We start from the raw sequence: 18,462 nt of genomic DNA, 5'->3' as shown, positions 1-18,462 counted from the left end.
TACCGATTTTTATCCAGAATCGTAATCTTTACTCATGATGGTTAAACTAATCGGTGGGCATCACTGCATTTTGCAGTGAAACATAGTAGCCATGATTTCAGTGTGCTATCTTTGGCGCCATATGCAGCAATGTTGCCTGCTGGGAAGCTGGAAGATCATTGCTAAAGTATGTCCAGTTGGACACACATCCATAACTAATTAATGAGGCGTCCGATTTGAATGCGGTCTTCTGCAAAGTTGTAGCTGTTAGAGCAATCTAGGAGTACCAAGAGTCAACTAATCCTCTAGGGCACTTGGGGAAATGCTATGATCGATTGAATGACAAACATAGTTTCTCCATAGTAATTCCCATACAAACTTTGAAGGGCTTGTGCGGTCTCAATTTTCAACCAAATGAGCTCAAATTTTGTAAGAAGGCATAGAATCTAGTTACGAATCGAATAAGCGGTGTGGAGCAAAACCGATTTTTTGAACCACGCTTGAATAGTCCAAGACTGAGAAAGCCAGATCTTCAAAAAAAAATGATATTAGTTATTAAAAATCAATAGTGAGTAATAATCATCCAGTTGCCAAGTTGATTTTCATATAAAAATTTAGTTTCTGCTTTCGCCCACTTATATTTACCAATGACCAAGGCGCGATTCATTTTTTTGACAATCCCTAAAACTCGTTAACCTTCCTAACAATACTGCCTCAAAGTTAAAGTGTCACAATGCAAACCCTTGCATCAACAGTCAGTCCACCTTTCCGCAATAGCGAACCTTCTCCAATAAATACACTAAGATTATGGCAGGATAAACATTCCCCAAAATTGCACTCCCAATTACCGTTTCTCATCTTTTTCATTCGCAGCGGTTTCTATCCGCTGCTGGCTGGCTGCCCGCAAGGTATCCCACCGCAAAGCCATTGACTTTGGCGCCATTTCTGAAAACTATTTCTAGGTGGAAGTGGCATCAACTTCCCTAGCGCTTCGGGTGATTGGACTAAAAGCGCCTTAAGAACGGTCGGGTGATAAAATCTGACAAGCAGCAAGGGGAAAGATAGCCTAGCACCTTTTGGCTCATAAAAGTTAATTCTCCGCCGGAATCCACTAAACGTCACGGAGTGTCGTTAAACGGGAGAAGATCTACCTGACAAAATCGTTCCGTTTTCCCCGGTTTGGTATTATTCGCTGCGGTTAGTCGATCTAGGATTAGGTGGAAAACCAGAAGACCTATTTTGTTTGTATAAATTTAATGCATATAATATGTTGTTTTTTTTATTGCCAACATAGATAGTTAATATAGTTCATGTGTAAGTTTGTGGTACTGAACTAAATTTTCTAGTTTGCAAGTGGGTACACCGTCCGTGTCCAAACTCCAAACTTTTCCTGCGAACAGCAAAAAGGGAAAAGAAGAGGGCGACTCCAAGAACCAAGAAGTTATCCGCTCTATTCAGCTTCTTTTATATGAAAATAACGTGCTCACCCCGGGTAGTCCGATGTTTGTCAGAGCATTAGGTCGGTAAAGTGCAGTTCTCGTGGGCTGACTGAGTAAGGAAAATTATATCACCTCGGCGCGCTTATGCAACAAAGTTCTTGAACTGTAGAGCAAGAAAAAAATGAAAAAAAACTTTGCAGTTTCCCCTAAGACGCTGCACAGTATCAGTATCGCAATATCCGTTACGAGGTGTGAAAGCCTTTCAGGGTTTAATAGTTAGGATCAAAACAAGGCGTCTTGGCCTGTTTTCGTAAAATAATTATCAAAGTTACTCGTAGAGATAATATCGTCGGTTTCCTGCAATAGGGGCACAACTCAAAATTTGTCATTTTTGAGATTTTGATGGCAAATGATGAAAAACTATGTAAACTATCATCTCACAAAGACCCGTTCCGAAATTCGTTGAGAAGCGCGAGATTTGGGCATTTTCACCAATTTTCCACAATAAAGGCACAACTCAAAATCAGTCAACTTTTTCAATAGTCGTTGAAAAATAGTAATCCAAAATTCATGAAACAGATAGTCCTTCAGTCCCTTCCCATGATACAACAATCAAAATTCGTTTACTTTTGTCAAATGATGAGAGAAATAAGTGAACTTACAGGAGGTGCTTCAAGATTGCCAATTTTCAAACGCTCATACTGAAAATTCACATTTTTTGAGTTGTGCCCCTATTGCAGGAGATCGACGATATCTGAGGTTTCATGCTATAGAGGCACAACTTAAAAAAAGTCTATGTAATATTTACTATGTAAACTTTCATATCGCAAGGGCTTTCCAAAATGCCATTCCAGGGCACAACAATCAAAATCAACAATATTTTTGTCAAGATGGGTTATTCAAGTTAACTTAGACGATACCCACCAATGCGAGAGTAAACTCAAATTGGCAATCCTAATCACCCACCACCCAATCGTTGCTAAATCGGTTTGGAAATGACATCCTACTTGCCTTACCGATGAACAATGGATACTAGAGTGTCCATTTCCCGGCCAATTTTCGTGTCCCGGGATTCGGGACAAAATACTTAGCTAATCCCGGGAAATCCCGGAATCCCGGGATTTTTTAAAATTTCAAATAAAAAACAGAAAATTGATTTGTTTAGCTTTTGTGCAGTTGAAATATTCATTTTTTAAGTTATGGTTATTTCTGTATCCATCACAAGAAGTATTATAAAATGTCTATACAATGTACTGCACTACTACTTGATGTACAAATGTCAATAACGAAATACATATAAAAGTATCAACTTTATGTTCGCCAAGAACAGTCTGTTTTCAACTATTTAGTAGTTAATTTATTGCAAGTAATTTTCTACCAATATCTAATAGTTTAAGAGAAATAATTATCATAATCTGTATTATATCGCTACGGAAGATGTTTGTATTGTTGATATGTATCGTAAAAATCGCACTTCAATATAACTTTAGAGTACCTTTTGAACTCTTAGTTTCCGAATATTTCAATACAAAAGGTTGGACTCTTTTTGCAATTGCGGTTTTCCATAATTTTTAAACTTTTGTACTTGTTATTGAGACTCATTAATTCTCTTCTGAAAAATTCAAATTATTTACATAACATAGGAAAAGTTTGGTCTCAGATTTCCATAATTACAATGTAATATGGTATGTGGGCTATGTCCAGTTTGTTCTTGCTGCTAGAATAAACCAATAAATAGAAAAAGATGAATGAAATGCATAACATGATACCAAGTTTATCATCAATGATTGATTTTTTTTTTCAAGTATGACCTAGTGACCAAAGCCCGATGGTGGTGTGTGAGAAAACCGCTCATATTTCGAAAGTGAAAATGGCCAGATAAAGTTTTTGCCTTGATATTTGGCAGTTTTATCTACAAATTGTCTTCATCCCGGGATTCCCGGGATTGTCGGGATTTCTGAAATGATATCCCGGGATTCGGGAAATCCCGAAATCACTCAAATCCCGGGAATTCTTGTCCCGGGATGTCCCGGGAAGGACACTCTATTGGCAACCCAACCGATGATAGTAGGGTGCCTGTACCAACTATCGCATTACCTAAGGAAATCTATTTCTACAAAAATAAAAAGAAGATCTATGACTGTCGTAGATATGTCAAATGATAGATTTGTTTTCATACTTTACAGGAAAAATATAGAATCGGAGTGAATACATAGCCTTTCAGTTCACTTAGGTGCACGAGAAAAGCAAAAAGGAATTTTCGATAGAAGGCTCGTAGGGTCATGTCACATATACCAATCAACTCAGTTCGACGAATTGAGATGATGTCTGTGTGTGTATGTATGTCTGTGTACAAAAAAGTTCACTCACTTTTAAGGCACTTCTCATTGGCCGATTTTTATTATAGCTCGAATCGAACCGGAATTTTACCGCATTGTTTGCTTTTAAAAATGGTTCGAATCGGTTAAGGCTTTCTGGAGTTATGGCCATTTAAATGATCCGGACCAGCACCGCCGGTAGAACTGACCGTATATAAAACTGAATCAAGTCCCATCACGCGACACATCAAACTGCAGCGATTTGTGTAACCTTTAGCATGGTTGACGAATTCTATTCGGAAATCAACACTGGAGACCGGAAATTCCACGATGTCTGCCCAGAATTCAAGATGGTGGTCTAAAATCCAAGATTGCGGCTCCAAATTCAAGAAGGCGGCTGTTTAATGGAGTTCCCAAGCAACCAAAAGTTCGGATAAAATAGCATGTTTGGGCTTAATCAGCTATTCGAAGGTATATGAATAGCATTCTATTCAGCTCACTTTTTAAGTAATTAACCGACCTTCAGTTCACAAAAAGTACACTTGTGTCGCTGAAAGGAACGCTATTCAGCTTAAAAATAAACTTCAAAAAAATGAAAAAAAAATGTTTAGTCCTCAAAAGTAATTTATTATTAAGAACCATTAGTTCATGTGGAATCCAAATTGACTAATACCTTGAAATAATGTTTGATGTTTTTTACTTACTGAGATTTGAACTCGGGATCTCCTCGTTGAAAGTCGGTGCCTAACCACTACTCCATGTATGTGTTGTTATGCACTGTAGGATTTTACTCAATGTGCTGATATCATATAGTAGAGCTCAATCAGGTTCGCGTGTGAACTTTCCCTGAACTTGGAATAGTTTTTGAAGTCGAAAGTTCGAAAGAAGTTCACGTGGAACTTCTTGTGAACTTACGCAGTTTGACATTTTCAGTTTGTTGTGGTTCGCAGTGCAAAGCAATAAATTAAGGCCAGTGTATCGACTTCAAGAAAAAAATATAAGTTTACAGCTTGGTTTTCAGTGAATACGATTGCGTCGATTACCGGTGCGCTGCAGTGACAAGTGAGACGGGGGTGAAAACATCCAGCAAAGCTGGAAAATTTTTGTGCGCAGCCAAAAAACCCCCGGCGACATCCTGGGGGGAACAGTTATCCGCTGCGGGAGCAGCCTTTGATCCACACAATACGGATCCTTTGCGTTGATTACAAGTACGTTCAAATATTATAGACGAATTTCGCACCAACTCGTCTTCGGGGTTGGCAGCACCCCCTCAGAATGTTATGAAATTTTGTAGGTTTCAAGACTTTACCTTTTCAAGCAACTTTGCATATTTTGTTTTTTCAAAATTAACCTAGACTAACATTTAAAAAGAGTCAAAGTTTTTTAACCGTTTTTTTTCACAAAAAAATAACTCGAATATGATAAGATGTACAAAAAAGTGATGTATGGGGGACATTTAGAGAATTGTCCAAGCTTTCATGAAAAAATATTTTAAAAATTCTAAATACATTTTTACACGCTAAAAATATATTTTTAAAATTAAAAGTCAATTTACAGAAAATGCCCACTTTTTTATATTTTGAAATTTTTTTCCAAGAAAGTTAATATTGTTGCCTAACTTTCCTCCATACATCACAAGATGGGCACTTTTAAGGAAAAAAAGTTTTTCTAACAAAAACTTTTTCATGTTAGTTTTTTTAGCGTGTTGCGCATTAGCCGTTTTTTTCACAAAAAATATAACTCGAATATGATAAGTTTTACAAAAAAATGATGTATGGGGGACTTTTAGGGAATTGTCCAAGCTTTCAAGAAAACATATTTAAAAAATATAAAAAAATGTTTTACACGCTAAAAAATATCTTTTCAAAATTAAAAGTCAATTTACAGAAAAAGCCCACTTTTTTATGTTTTGAATTTTTTTTTCCCAAGAAAGACAATATAGTTGCCTAACTTTCCTCCATACATCACAAGATGGGCACTTTTAAGGAAAAAAAATTTTTCTAAAAAAAACTTTTTCATTTTTTTTTTTTTTGCGTGTTGTGCATTAACTCGTACAGTAATGTATCCAGAATCCTAATGACAATCCATTAAAACTTAATGGGCTCAACTACTTTTTTAATATCTTAACGTGCTTGACATTGAAAACGTGCTTGATATTGGAAAGGGCTCAAGACAAATTTGCTTTTAGGGTTTTATATCAATGAAAACGCTTGTGTATTGATGAAATATGTACATATGTATATGTGTATTCAATTATTTTCTTTTCTACAATATATACATCCTTCTTTTATACATTCTATTGTAACGTTTTTTGAATATTAGATCTTTAGTCTATCTGAAACAAAGTAAACTTTTTTGGATTATCTTTTGAATTCGAAAACTTCTTCGCTTCAATTTGATTTTCAGAAATTGGCACAAATGAATGAAATTTTTGTGTACCAGGTATTGTTTTTACGCGACTGTATGTGTATAGTTCTTCAAGTTCATCCGTCATTTTTGCATATTGTTCATTTCAAATAAAGCAGAAATTCAATTTTGTTATATGTATATCTGACTGTTTAACTGCCCAGTCATACAGTTCTCGAGGAGTTGTGATTGTGTTTCCATAATCTCGAGCAAGACTTGCTCGTTTTGCCATTCGCTTGAGAGTACCTCCAACAGCGTCACATGGACCTTTGCCATGTGAAGTTGCGAAGAAGTGCCATTCTGCTTCCAATCCATAATTGGACCGTAAACTGCACAAACTGGCAAATTTTTTTTTGTTCTTATAATGAGCTGCTGCTCCATCTGACATGAAAGTAATTTTTGAGAAATCAATCGATTGTTTAATGAAATCCAGCAGTTTTGATATAAATAACTGAACTGCTGTTGTATCGTGTGTAAGTACTTCAGATATTATTATAAAGCTCAAGTTTTCCAACTTATTTTCTTTTCTGTAGTACACTTCAAAGGGGTGAATGGTAGCTTGAGAATTATTCCAATGGTAATCTTGAGCTGAATTTTGAATGATAAATGAATAATTTTCTGAAAAGTCACAAATTGTTAATACTTCACCCTGTTTAAGAGATTCTTTTTTATCCCACAAAAATGAGGATTGTTCTTTATAAATGAAATCATGAGTTATAAGCTTATCAACTTTTTATACAAAATACGGAACAAACTCGTCTATAGTCTTAGTAATAGTTTCCAAATTGCATCGATCAGTGGTTAGCCATTGTTGAAATAAAACCGATTCTTTATCATTCGCTTCTAATAATGATGTTAATTCACTGTTTCTAGGCACACAATAATACAATTTCAGCAAACAGAATGCTGTTTTAAGCATTCAGATATCAAAACAAGCTGAGAAACAGGTTCTATTCCAGTTGGGATGTAACGCCAAGAAAAAGAAGGCACCCAATCAAACAAAGTTGTAATGCCCATTGAGTGTTATTAAATGGGTATAAGGATTCTTGATACATCCTGTACGAGTTAATGCGCAACACGCTAAAAAAAATAACATGAAAAAGTTTTTGTTAGAAAAACTTTTTTTCCTTAACCCTCCAACGCCCAAAAAGGAACCAGTGGAGATAACAGATTTTTTTGAGTGGGAGGTGAATTATACAATAGAAATGTTCATTTCACCGAACCGGTTCATTTTACCGGTTCACTTTTGAACCGGTAATAAATATTTTATTGTCCCGATTAGGAATCGTTCAGTTTTTATATTTTATTCTCATGGGAGATTGAACACTTGTATAAAATATGTGTTTGTGTGAACCGGTTTTCCCAACCGGTTCACTTTTGAACCGGTAAAATCAATAATTTCGTTAAACTGGTATTATGCTGATGTTCTACATATTATGATGATGGAAGAGCGGAGAATACATTATTTGTTGAACCGGTTCGTTTAACCGATTCATTTTTGAACCGGTGAAAATAATTAAATTATCTCGCTTGACGATAGTTGAAGTTTTATTACTTTTCATGGTTGACCTTCCAGAAAAGTAATAAAATAAGTGATTTGAAAAACCTGTTCGCTAAAATGGTTCATTTTTGAACCGGTAAAATCAAGAAATTTATCCCACTAGTATTATGGTGATATTTTGCGTATTACGATAATAAATGGATGACCATTCGACAAGAAAACGTGATTTTGTGAACCGGTTCATCAAAATAATAAACGATGAACCGGTAAAATAATTTTGCTTTCCCGCTTGATAACCGATGAAGTTTCATGATTTATTTTAATGAACGATTAAACATAGGACCAAAAAGTGATAAGGAAAACCGGTTCGCTAATCTGATAAACTTTTGAAAAGAAAAAAAAAATGGTCCACTTATGCTGTATAAATTAAAAAATATTATTTTTGAATAATGATAGATCTACGAGACTAAATGATTTTGCAAACTGGCTGGTAATACCAATCTAGTTATGAACCGGTTAAAATATACTATTGTCTAGTATGAGAAACGTTGAAGTTCTCTGATTTTTTTTTGTAATTGTTCATACGACAAAACTAAATGATCGGGAGAACCGCTTCGTTTGACCAATACACTTTTGAACCGACTTAAGTAATTTTATTTTTTTATTTATTTTATCAAACATAACGTAGACTACATTTTCACTTATAACTACAGTATCGGACAATAGAAATGCATAAAAGCCGTTTTCCAATTAAAATGAATCAATACAAAAAAAAAACAAAAGCAAACAATTGTTACGTCTTATCATTATGGTGTTCTCGGCAAATTTGTTCCTTGTGTGATGACGAATAATTTTGATAAAAATAAATAAAAGCTAAACAAATACCATGAATAAGAAACTATGCAATGCCCAGTGGCACAGCCGAAATCTTTTCCTGCGGCTGCGGCGGGAATCGAAACTACGCTCCTCAGCACGATACGATAGCCACAAGACCACGAGGCCCCGAACTAAGTTTCGAATTGGTGGGAGATTGATCGTTGAAATAAAAATAACGATGAAAACTGTCAAAGCCTTTGTCACGTAAAAGATGTTCCTTCTTTTATGATATGCACAAAAAGCAACTGATATTGTCCATGGGTTTGTCAGTAATTCAACTATATGACTATCTGATCAATTATGTACTCGTCATAGTGTGAATTGTTGGAACAAATCAGTTTGAAAAGAATCAGGACATTCTAGTTATTTATTATTGAATTACCCATGTTTACGGATATTCCGAATTCTCTGAGGACCAAATTAGTACAGTGGTCACAGGTTTATGAGTCGAAACACCCACCAAGTACGAATTCAAATGTGCTTTTGATCGTTTTTTTTAATGTTTATAAATGTTAAGCCACAGGGGTCACTAATAAATCAGACGGAACATTGTTTCCTTCCTTAGATTACTAAAACAAATGAGTTTGGAAAATATCGTGGCGCTCTAGCACAATTTTCATATATGGGCTATTTTTACGGATGTTGATTTACAAATTTCTCACAAAAGTGATTTTATTCCTAGATTATTGAAACAAATATGTTTGAAAAAGTCACGACGCTCTAGCACAATTTTCATGAATTGATTACTTCTACGATGTTTCAGATACCTCAAATGGGTCCTTTGACTTACAAAGCAATCACAGTAATGATTTTAGCCTTAGGACTTTCATACAAAAAAAAAAGCGTTACGAAGGGGAGGGGGTCTTCAAAACCAGCAAAAACCGGGCCACTCTAGCATATTTTTTTATGAATTGACCACTTTTACGAATTTTCTAGATAAACCGAAGGTTCATCCAGTAGTCTTTCCGATTTATAAATCAGTCGCAACATTGATTTCAATCTTAAATTGCTGAAACAAATGAGTTCGGTAGAAAAATCGCGATAATCTAGCACAATTTTCATGAATCGTTCACTTTTACGGATGTTTCGGATACCCAAAAGGCCCATCCAGTGGTCACTCTGAGTTACAAACTAATCGCAATAGTGGTTTCATTCTTAGATTGCTGGAACAAATGAGTTTGAAAAAAAAACTGCAACGACCTAGCACAATTTTTATGAGTTGACCCTTTTACGGATGTTCCAGATAACCCGAAGGTCCATCCAGTGGCCACTCCGTATTTTGAATCAGTCATAATATAGATTTAAACTTTTGGTTGCTAAAACAAACGAGCTTGGAAAAATTGCGACACTGTAGCACACAATTTTGATGGTTTGGTTATTTTTACGGATGTTCCGGGTATCCCGAAGGCCAATTCAGTGACCACACAGGCTTTCAAACCAGTCGCAAACACGATTTCATCCTTAGGTTATTCAAACAAATCAGTTTAGAAAAAATCGCGACGCTCTAGTACATTTTTTATGAATAGACCACTTTTACGGATGTTCCGGATCTTCCGGCGGGTATCATATTGGCCATGTTACTGGCCATGCCGGTCCATGGTGTATTCTTGCACTGTGCTAGCTAATTAGCAACGAAACAAAATTGTTTTGGCTTTTTTGCACTTAACAATTGAATATAATCACTGCTGTTTGACCAAAAACACGTTAAGTACTATTTGGGGGCTCATGGAATCGGTTCCAGGTACCAGAACCGTAGCGGCAGTGGCCATTTATGATTTTTCTATACATCCTACATTCAATATGCATCGCTTCCTGCAGTTAATATTTTGAATCAGTTTAAATATTTTGCTCAGTCAATTTAATTAACGAAAATTTTCCAGAACGGATAAAATCGGATTATTGCGAACACACTGTAAAAAACTTTCAACTACACCAGATAGAATTGAAGCACATCTGAAGCCAACATAAATGACGTTTAGTTTGAATCATAATGTTATTTCGTTTTTGTGTTATGACAGGTTATAGAAAATTGTCTTATTCTGCTTGTAGTCGATTCCCGGTGGCCACTCCGGATTGACGTGGACCACTTCCGCCAAAAATCAAAATAGATTAGTGTAGCTTTCATTTAAAACCAGTTGCAAAAGATTTGATGAAGGATTCGATTTTTAACAATCAAAACAAAACAGGTGTCACCTAGAGGTGACACTGGGCGTTGGAGAGTTAAAAGTGCCCATCTTGTGATGTATGGAGGAAAGTTAGGCAACAATATTGACTTTCCTGGAAAAAAATTTCAAAACATAAAAAGGTGGGCATTTTCTGTAAATTGACTTTTAATTTTAAAAATACATTTTTTAGCGTGTAAAAATGTATTTAGAATTTTTAAAATATTTTTTCATGAAAGCTTGGACAATTCTCTAAAAGTCCCCCATACAACACTTTTCTATAGGTCTTGTCATTTTTGAGTTACATCGATTTTAAAAAATTCTTCGAAAAAAAGTTAGGCCCTCTTCAAATGTTACTCTTGAAAATTTTCGAAAATTTAAGTATGCAAAGTTGCTTATAAAAACCTAGTCTTTATGCCCACCAAGTTTCATTCGATTCTGAGAGGGTGTTGCCAACCACTGGTCGAGTTGGCGCGAAATTCGTCTATAGTGGAACAAAGTGTACTTGTGGAATTAACACAAGCTGTGGCTGCTGGGCTCGATTTCCGAGTGATTTAATTGAATGAGAACTTCACCCCGGCCCCGCTGTCGCCAAAGTTTAAGTGAAGTTCACTTTTGGTACGGTTAATATTTATCCGAACTTTCAGTTGTAAGTTCAAAACAAGTTCGAAACAAGTTCGGAACGGATGATTTCAAGTTGTTGGAATATGTTCAAATGAACTATATTTGAATTTTAAAGGCACGCAAAAGTTCAACATGAGTTCGGTTAATATTTGATTGAACTCTGTTTTAAAGTTCAACATAAGTTCTTTTTGAACCTTTTTTCGACTTTAATGTCGTTTTGAAGAGAAGTCAAAAGCTTGTATATGTACTTCCAAGTTCATAAACAATACAAGAGTAACTTTTTGGAGAATTGAGTTCAACGAAACCTGGAATTGAACCGAACTTGAACTTCTGAGTTCGTTCTTCAAGTGGAATCCGAACTTTTGGTTGCTTGGGTTATAGGCCGTAAAATCATGCAATATGGGTATATTTTGTAAGGGGAAGATGTCTGGAGTACAAAAATGGCAATCATATTATCCAAGATGGCGACATGAAATCCAAGATGGCGGCTCCAAATTCAAGATGGTGGCTATTTTATGAAGTTTTAGGCCCCAAAACCATGCAATATTGGTATATTTGATATGGGGAAGAGCTTAGGTGTCCAAAAATGGCGACCAGAATATCAAAGATGGCTAATCCAAAATGGCGGCCTCAAAATTCAAAATGGCAGCTGTTTAAGGGAGTTTTAGGCCCCTAAAACCATGTAATATGAATATATTTGGTATACAGAAGATGCCCGGAGTCCAAAAATAACTACCAGAATATCCAAGAAGACGGCATGAAATCCAAGACTGCTCCTCAAAATTCAAGACGGCGGCTATTAATGGAGTTTTAGGCCGTAAAATCATGCAATATGGGTATATTTGGTATGAGGAAGATGTCTGGAATCCAAAAATGGCGACCAGAATAATCAAGATTGCGGACTTAAATCCAAATTGATAGCTCAAATTTTAATATAGGTACCGGCTTTTTCTTAAGGGTTTGAGGCTCAAACATCAAAAGCCAGATAAACGATAAAGTGTAGAATTAGCCTAGGTTAAAATACACAAGAATTAAAACTTAAAAATAGTTAAACGATATGATTTATGGTGCTATGAAATGGATTAATGTATGAAAGTGCGATATTCATCAACATGTCGCTTAAATTTTGTTGAAATGGGTTTTCGAAGGCACGAGAAAGGCGCCATCACCGCTAGGTGGATTAATTAGGGTTTTTGACTGCAAGCCATTAAGCATGGAAATATTTCTTTAGTAATCAAAAGGTATATTGGTCAATTAACATCTAAATTAACGACCCATGCTAAATGTTCGTTTTACCAAATCGGGCACCACCCACAGTACATACATTGTCCCTTACCGCGTTAATGCAGGGCTCTGGCGTGGCGGACCTTTTTCCCGTGCTACTCGTGGGTTCAAGCATGAAGAACAATAAAAATAATCAGAATACAGTGGTGAGGTCAACCCCTTCGCAAGGACTGGTCCAGCTAACAAAAAGTCTTATATGATGTTGAATAGGATGCTAAAGTGGAGGCCATATGCGTACATGCTTCCATTTGACCGCGTGTAAAGTGTGCGTATATCGCCTCCACTTTTGCATCCTATTCAACATCATATACGATCATGTGTTGACTGGGGGGTTGATGAGGTCTCCGATTAGGAGAAGTGAGGAGATAGGAGCAGGAAGCAGCGTACACAGCTTCAACGTTGGTGCTCCGATCCCACCGACAAGCCAGCCGGTGGTGATCATAGACGGAGCGTGGTTGACGAAGGCCGTTAACCAAAGACATGAGGGGCTGTCCGCGATAGATATTGCTGTGCAGCAGCTCAGCAAAACCATCGACTTTGCGTCCACGAAATCCAACATTAGCAAGGACCTGAAAACGGCCCTGTTGCGGGATACGAAGTCTACCCAGACTGAGGCTTTCGCTTTCGCCGGCAGTCCCAAAAGTGCGGCGGATGCGACTGCTTGTCATCCCAAGCAACCAAAAGTTCGGATAAAATAGCATGTTTGGGCTAAATCAGCTATTCGAAGGAAGATGAAAAGCATTCTATTCAGCTCACTTTTTAAGTAATTAACCGAACTTGAGTTCACAAAAAGTACACTTGTGTTGCTGAAAGGAACGCTATTCAGCTTGAAAATAAACTTCGAAAAAATGAAAAAAATGTGTTTAACCCTCAAAAGTAATTTATTATTAAGAAACATTAGTTCATGTGGAATCCAAATTGTCTAATACCTTGAAATAATTTTTGATGATTTTTACTTACTGAGATTTGAACTCGGGTTCTGCTCGTTGAAAGCCGGTGCCTAACCACTACTCCATGTATGTGTTGTTAGCCACTGTGGGATTTTACTCAATGTGCTGATATCATATAGTAGAGCTCAATCAGGTTCGCGTGTGAACTTTCCCTGAACTTGGAATACTTTTTGAAGTCGAAAGTTCGAAAGAAGTTCACGTGGAACTTCTTGTGAACTTACACAATTTGACATTTTCAGTTTGTTGTGGTGCGCAGTGCAAAGCAATAAATTAGGGCCAGTGTATCGACTTTAAGAAAAGATTATAAGTTTTCAGCTTGGTTTCCAGTGACAACGATTGCGTCGATTACCGGTGCGCTGCAGTGACAAGTGAGACGGGTGTGAAAACATCCAGCAAAGCTGGAAATTTTTTGTGCGCAGCCGAAAAAACCCCGGCGGCATTCTGGGGGGAACAATTGTCCGCTGCGGGGGCAGCCTTTGAGCCACACAATACGGATCCTTTGCGTTGATCACAAGTAAGTACGTTGAAATATTATAGTGGAACTAAGTGTACTTGTGAAATTAACACAAGCTGTGGCTGCTGGGCTCGATTTCCGAGTGATTTAATTGAATGAGAACTTCTCCCCGGCCCCGCTGTCGCCGAAGTTCAAGTGAAGTTCACTTTTGGTACGGTTAATATTTATCCGAACTTTGAGTAGTACGTTCAAAACAAGTTCGAAACAAGTTCGGAACGGTTCGCAAGTTGTTTGAATATGTCCAAATGAACTATATTTGAATTTTAAAGGCACGCAAAAGTTCAACATGAGTTCGGTTAATATTTGATTGTACTCTGTTTTAAAGTTCAACATAAGTTCTTTTTGAACCTTTTTTCGACTTTAATGTCGTTTTGAAAAGAAGTCAAAAGCTTGTACATGTACTTCCAAGTTCAAAAACAATACAAGAATAACTTTTTGGAGAATTAAGTTCAACGAAACCGGAATTGAACCGAACTTGAACTTCTGAGTTCGTTCTTCAAGTGGAATCCGAACTTTTGGTTGCTTGGGATGGCTTGTACTGGCCCGTCCCGGTTGGAAGGGAACGGGGGATTGTGACCGATGATAGGCGCTCAGGTACCACAGGTTAGGGCGAACCAAGGGGAGGACCCTCCTTGGACGAAGATGGAGCAGAAGCGGAAGAATAAAAAAAAATCCACAGGCAGAGGTTGCTAGGGACGCCAAACCGCGACGGCGTAATAGAGCTGGTGCCAAGCGCGACGAAGGCGACGCGCTCGTCATCAAGACAGAAAAGTCTAAGTACTCGGACGTCTTGAAGACGATGCGGAGCGACGCCAAGCTCGACGATCTTGGAGCCGACGTGCGCAGTATTAGACGTACTCGTACGGGCGAGATGATTATCGAGCTAAAGTGCGACAAGAAGCGGAAGGGCGCCGCCTAAAAACTGTTGGCGGAAGAAGTCCTGGGCGAAGTTGTGGAGATGAGGGCTCTGACGGCGGAGGCGACTCTGAAGGTAAGGGACCTGAACGAGTCAACAGACGCCGAAGATCTCGTCATGGCACTGCGGCAACAGTACGAGGTGGAGGTGGCCACTGTAGCCATTCGGCTACGGAAGGGCCCGGCAGGGATGCAGGTAGCCTTGGTTCAGCTACCTGTGGCGGACGTTAAAAAGTCCGTTAAGATAGGGAACAAAAAGGTGTGCTGGTCAGTTTGCCATCTGACCCTTAAGCCACCGAGTGCTTGCTTCCGGTGCTTTGAACCAGGGCACAAGTCGTGGGACTGTAAAGGACCTGACAGGAGCAAGTTGTGTAGGACGTGTCTGATTTGTACTGAGAAATCCACGAACAGCAGACACCCAACGGGTGGTCCAAGGTGCCCGGCCTTCAAGAAGCCGCATGGAACAAATCACAGTGCAGGTAACGCAGCTGAACCTACCACTGTGATGCGGCTCAGCAACAGCTTTGGCAGGCAGTTCTGAGTGGAAGTCCGATATTGCCATCATATTGGACTCATATCGAGTACCCGCCGGCAATGGCAATTGGGTCGCGGATGGGTCCGGTAAATTGGCGGCGATATGGACGACGCGTAAATACCCCGTCTAGGAGTTGGTGTCTACTTCCTATGAGGGCTTCGTGGTCGCCAAAGTAAACGGGGTCTTCTTCTATAACTGTTATGCGCCTCCGCGTTGGTCGATCGAGCAGTTCACGCAGATGCTTGACTGTATGACGACCGTGCTAACAGGGCGAAGGCCGGTAGTAATAGCGGATGACTTTAATGCCTGGGCCGTGGAATGGGGAAGCCGTTTCACGAACCAGTGGGGTCAGATCCTGCTAGAGACGCTGGCCATGCTAGATGTCGATCTGGCTAACGTCGGTACCAAGAGTACCTACAGTCGGAACCGTGCGGAGTCAATCATTGACGTTACTTTTTGTAGTCCTGGACCGACGCGATTGCGGACCTGCTCCGCGCCTGCCTAGGCTAGGCGACGGATGCAGAGAGCACGATCAGAGGAAGAGCGAGACGAACGGCGGGTGGTGTTCGCCGCTGCAAAAGCCGTGCTTAAGACCGAGATAAGAGCAAGCAAAAAGGCCTGCTTTGAGGGTCTCTGTCAGAGTGCCAATGCGAACCCGTATGGTGATGCCTACAGGATCGTTATGGCGAAGATGAGAGGTGTAATGGCTCCTACGGAGCAATCTCCAAAGATGTTGGAGGTAGAGTGTCCTTCCCGGGACATCCCGGCACAAGAATTCCCGGGATTTGAGTGATTTCGGGATTTCCCGAATCCCGGGATATCATTTCAGAAATCCCGACAACCCCGGGAATCCCGGGATGAAGACAATTTGTAGATAAAACTGCCAAATATCAAGGCAAAAACTTTATCTGGCCATTTTCACTTTCGAAATATGAGCGGTTTTCTCACACACCACCATCGGGCTTTGGACATTAGGTCATACTTGAAAAAAAAAATCAATCATTAATGATAAACTTGCTGTCATGTTATGCATTTCATTTATTTTTTTTTCTATTTATTGGTTTATTCAGTAGCAGCAAGAACAAACTGGACATAGCCCACATACCATATTACATTGTAATTTTGGAAATCTGAGACCAAACTTTTACTATATTATGTAAATAATTTGAATTTTTCAGAAGAGAATTAATGAATCTCAAAAACAAGTACAAAAGTTTTAAAATTATGGAAACCGCAATTGCAAAAAGAGTCCAACCTTTTGTATTGAAATATTCGGAAACTAAGAGTTCAAAAGGTACTCTAAAGTTATATTGAAATGCGATTTTTAAGATATATATCAACAATACAAACATCTTCTGTAGCGATATAATACAGATTATGATAATTATTTCTCTTAAACTATTAGATATTGGTAGAAAATTACTTGCAATAAATTAACTACTAAATAGTTGAAAACAGACTGTTCTTGGCGAACATAACGTTGATACTTTTATATGTATTTCGTTATTGACATTTGTACATCAAGTAGTAGTGCAGTACATTGTATAGACATTTTATAATACTTCTTGTGATGGATACAGAAATAACCATAACTTAAAAAATGAATATTTCAACTGCACAAAAGCTAAACAAATCAATTTTCTGGGTTTTATTCAAATATTAAAAAATCCCGGGATCCCGGGATTTCCCGGGATTAGCTAAGTATTTTGTCCCGAATCCCGGGACACGAAAATTGGCCGGGAAATGGACACTCTAGTTGGAGGGGATCATCGAGGGGCTTTTTCCGCGTCATGATCCTAGTCCTTGGCCTCCTTTCGTAGGACAGCCGGGGACTGGGGCTGACCATGAGGAATGGGTCACCGATGTGGAACTTGCGGGGATAGCAAAGTCCCTTAGCGTAGGATGGAGTTCCGAACCTGGCCTTAAAAGTAGCTATTGCAGAGGCTCCCGAGATGTTCAGGTCTGCTGTGCAGAAATGCCTGGACGAGGGAGTTTTCCCAAAAGCTTGGAAGAGTCAGAGCCTGGTACCAAAGACGAGGAAAGCACCCGGAGACCCGTCGGCATATGGATCAATATGCTTGATAGACACGGCGGGGAAGTTGCTCGAAAAGATCATCCTCAATAGAATGTTGAGGTTCACCGAGGGCGAAAATGGTCTTTCGAGTAACCCGTACGGCTTCCGGAAGGGGAGGTCCACCGTAGACGCTATCTTGTCGGTTACAAAAACCGCCGAGAAAGCACTCGAGGCTAAGAGGTGGGGAATTCGTTTCTGTGCGGTAGTGACTCTGGATGATAGGAATGCGTTTAATAGCGCCAGCTGTTCTGCTATTGCCGATGCGCTCTTGCGTCTGGGGATACCGGGGTACCTGTACAAGATTCTCGAAAGTTACTTTCAGAATCGAGTACTAGTTTACGACACGGAGGTGGGTCGGAAGTGCTTCCATATATCCTCAGGAGTCCCGCAAGGTTCCATCCTGGGTCCGGTGTTATGGAATGTCATGTACGACGAGGTGTTGAGGTTAGAGTACCCAGTGGGAGTGGAGATTGTCGGATTTGCCGACGACATTACACTCGAAGTCTACGGTGAAACGATCGAGGAGGTAAAGTTGACTACCGACCAATCGATCAAGGTTGTGGAGGCGTGGATGCGGTCCAGAAACTGGAGCTGGCTCACCACAAGACTGAGGTGACGGTTGTTAACAACCGGAAGTCAGAGCAGCAAGCGGAGATGAGTGTAGGTGAGTGCACAACCCTGTCAAAGCACTCCGTCAAACAATAGGGCGTGATGATCGACGATAAACTTACCTTCGGTAGTCACGTCGATTATGCCTGTAAAAGAGCCTCCACAGCTATTGCGGCACTGTCCCGGATGATGTCCAATAGCTCTGCGTTGTACGCCAGTAGGCGCAAGCTTCTGGCTAATTTTGCTACATCCATACTTAGGTATGGCGGCCCGGCG

This window comes from Aedes albopictus, chromosome 2 (assembly GCF_035046485.1).
Source record: "Aedes albopictus strain Foshan chromosome 2, AalbF5, whole genome shotgun sequence".
In the NCBI taxonomy this organism is placed as follows: domain Eukaryota; kingdom Metazoa; phylum Arthropoda; class Insecta; order Diptera; family Culicidae; genus Aedes; species Aedes albopictus.
The sequence above is the reverse complement of the archived record's forward strand: the minus strand, read 5'-3'. Positions refer to the sequence as shown.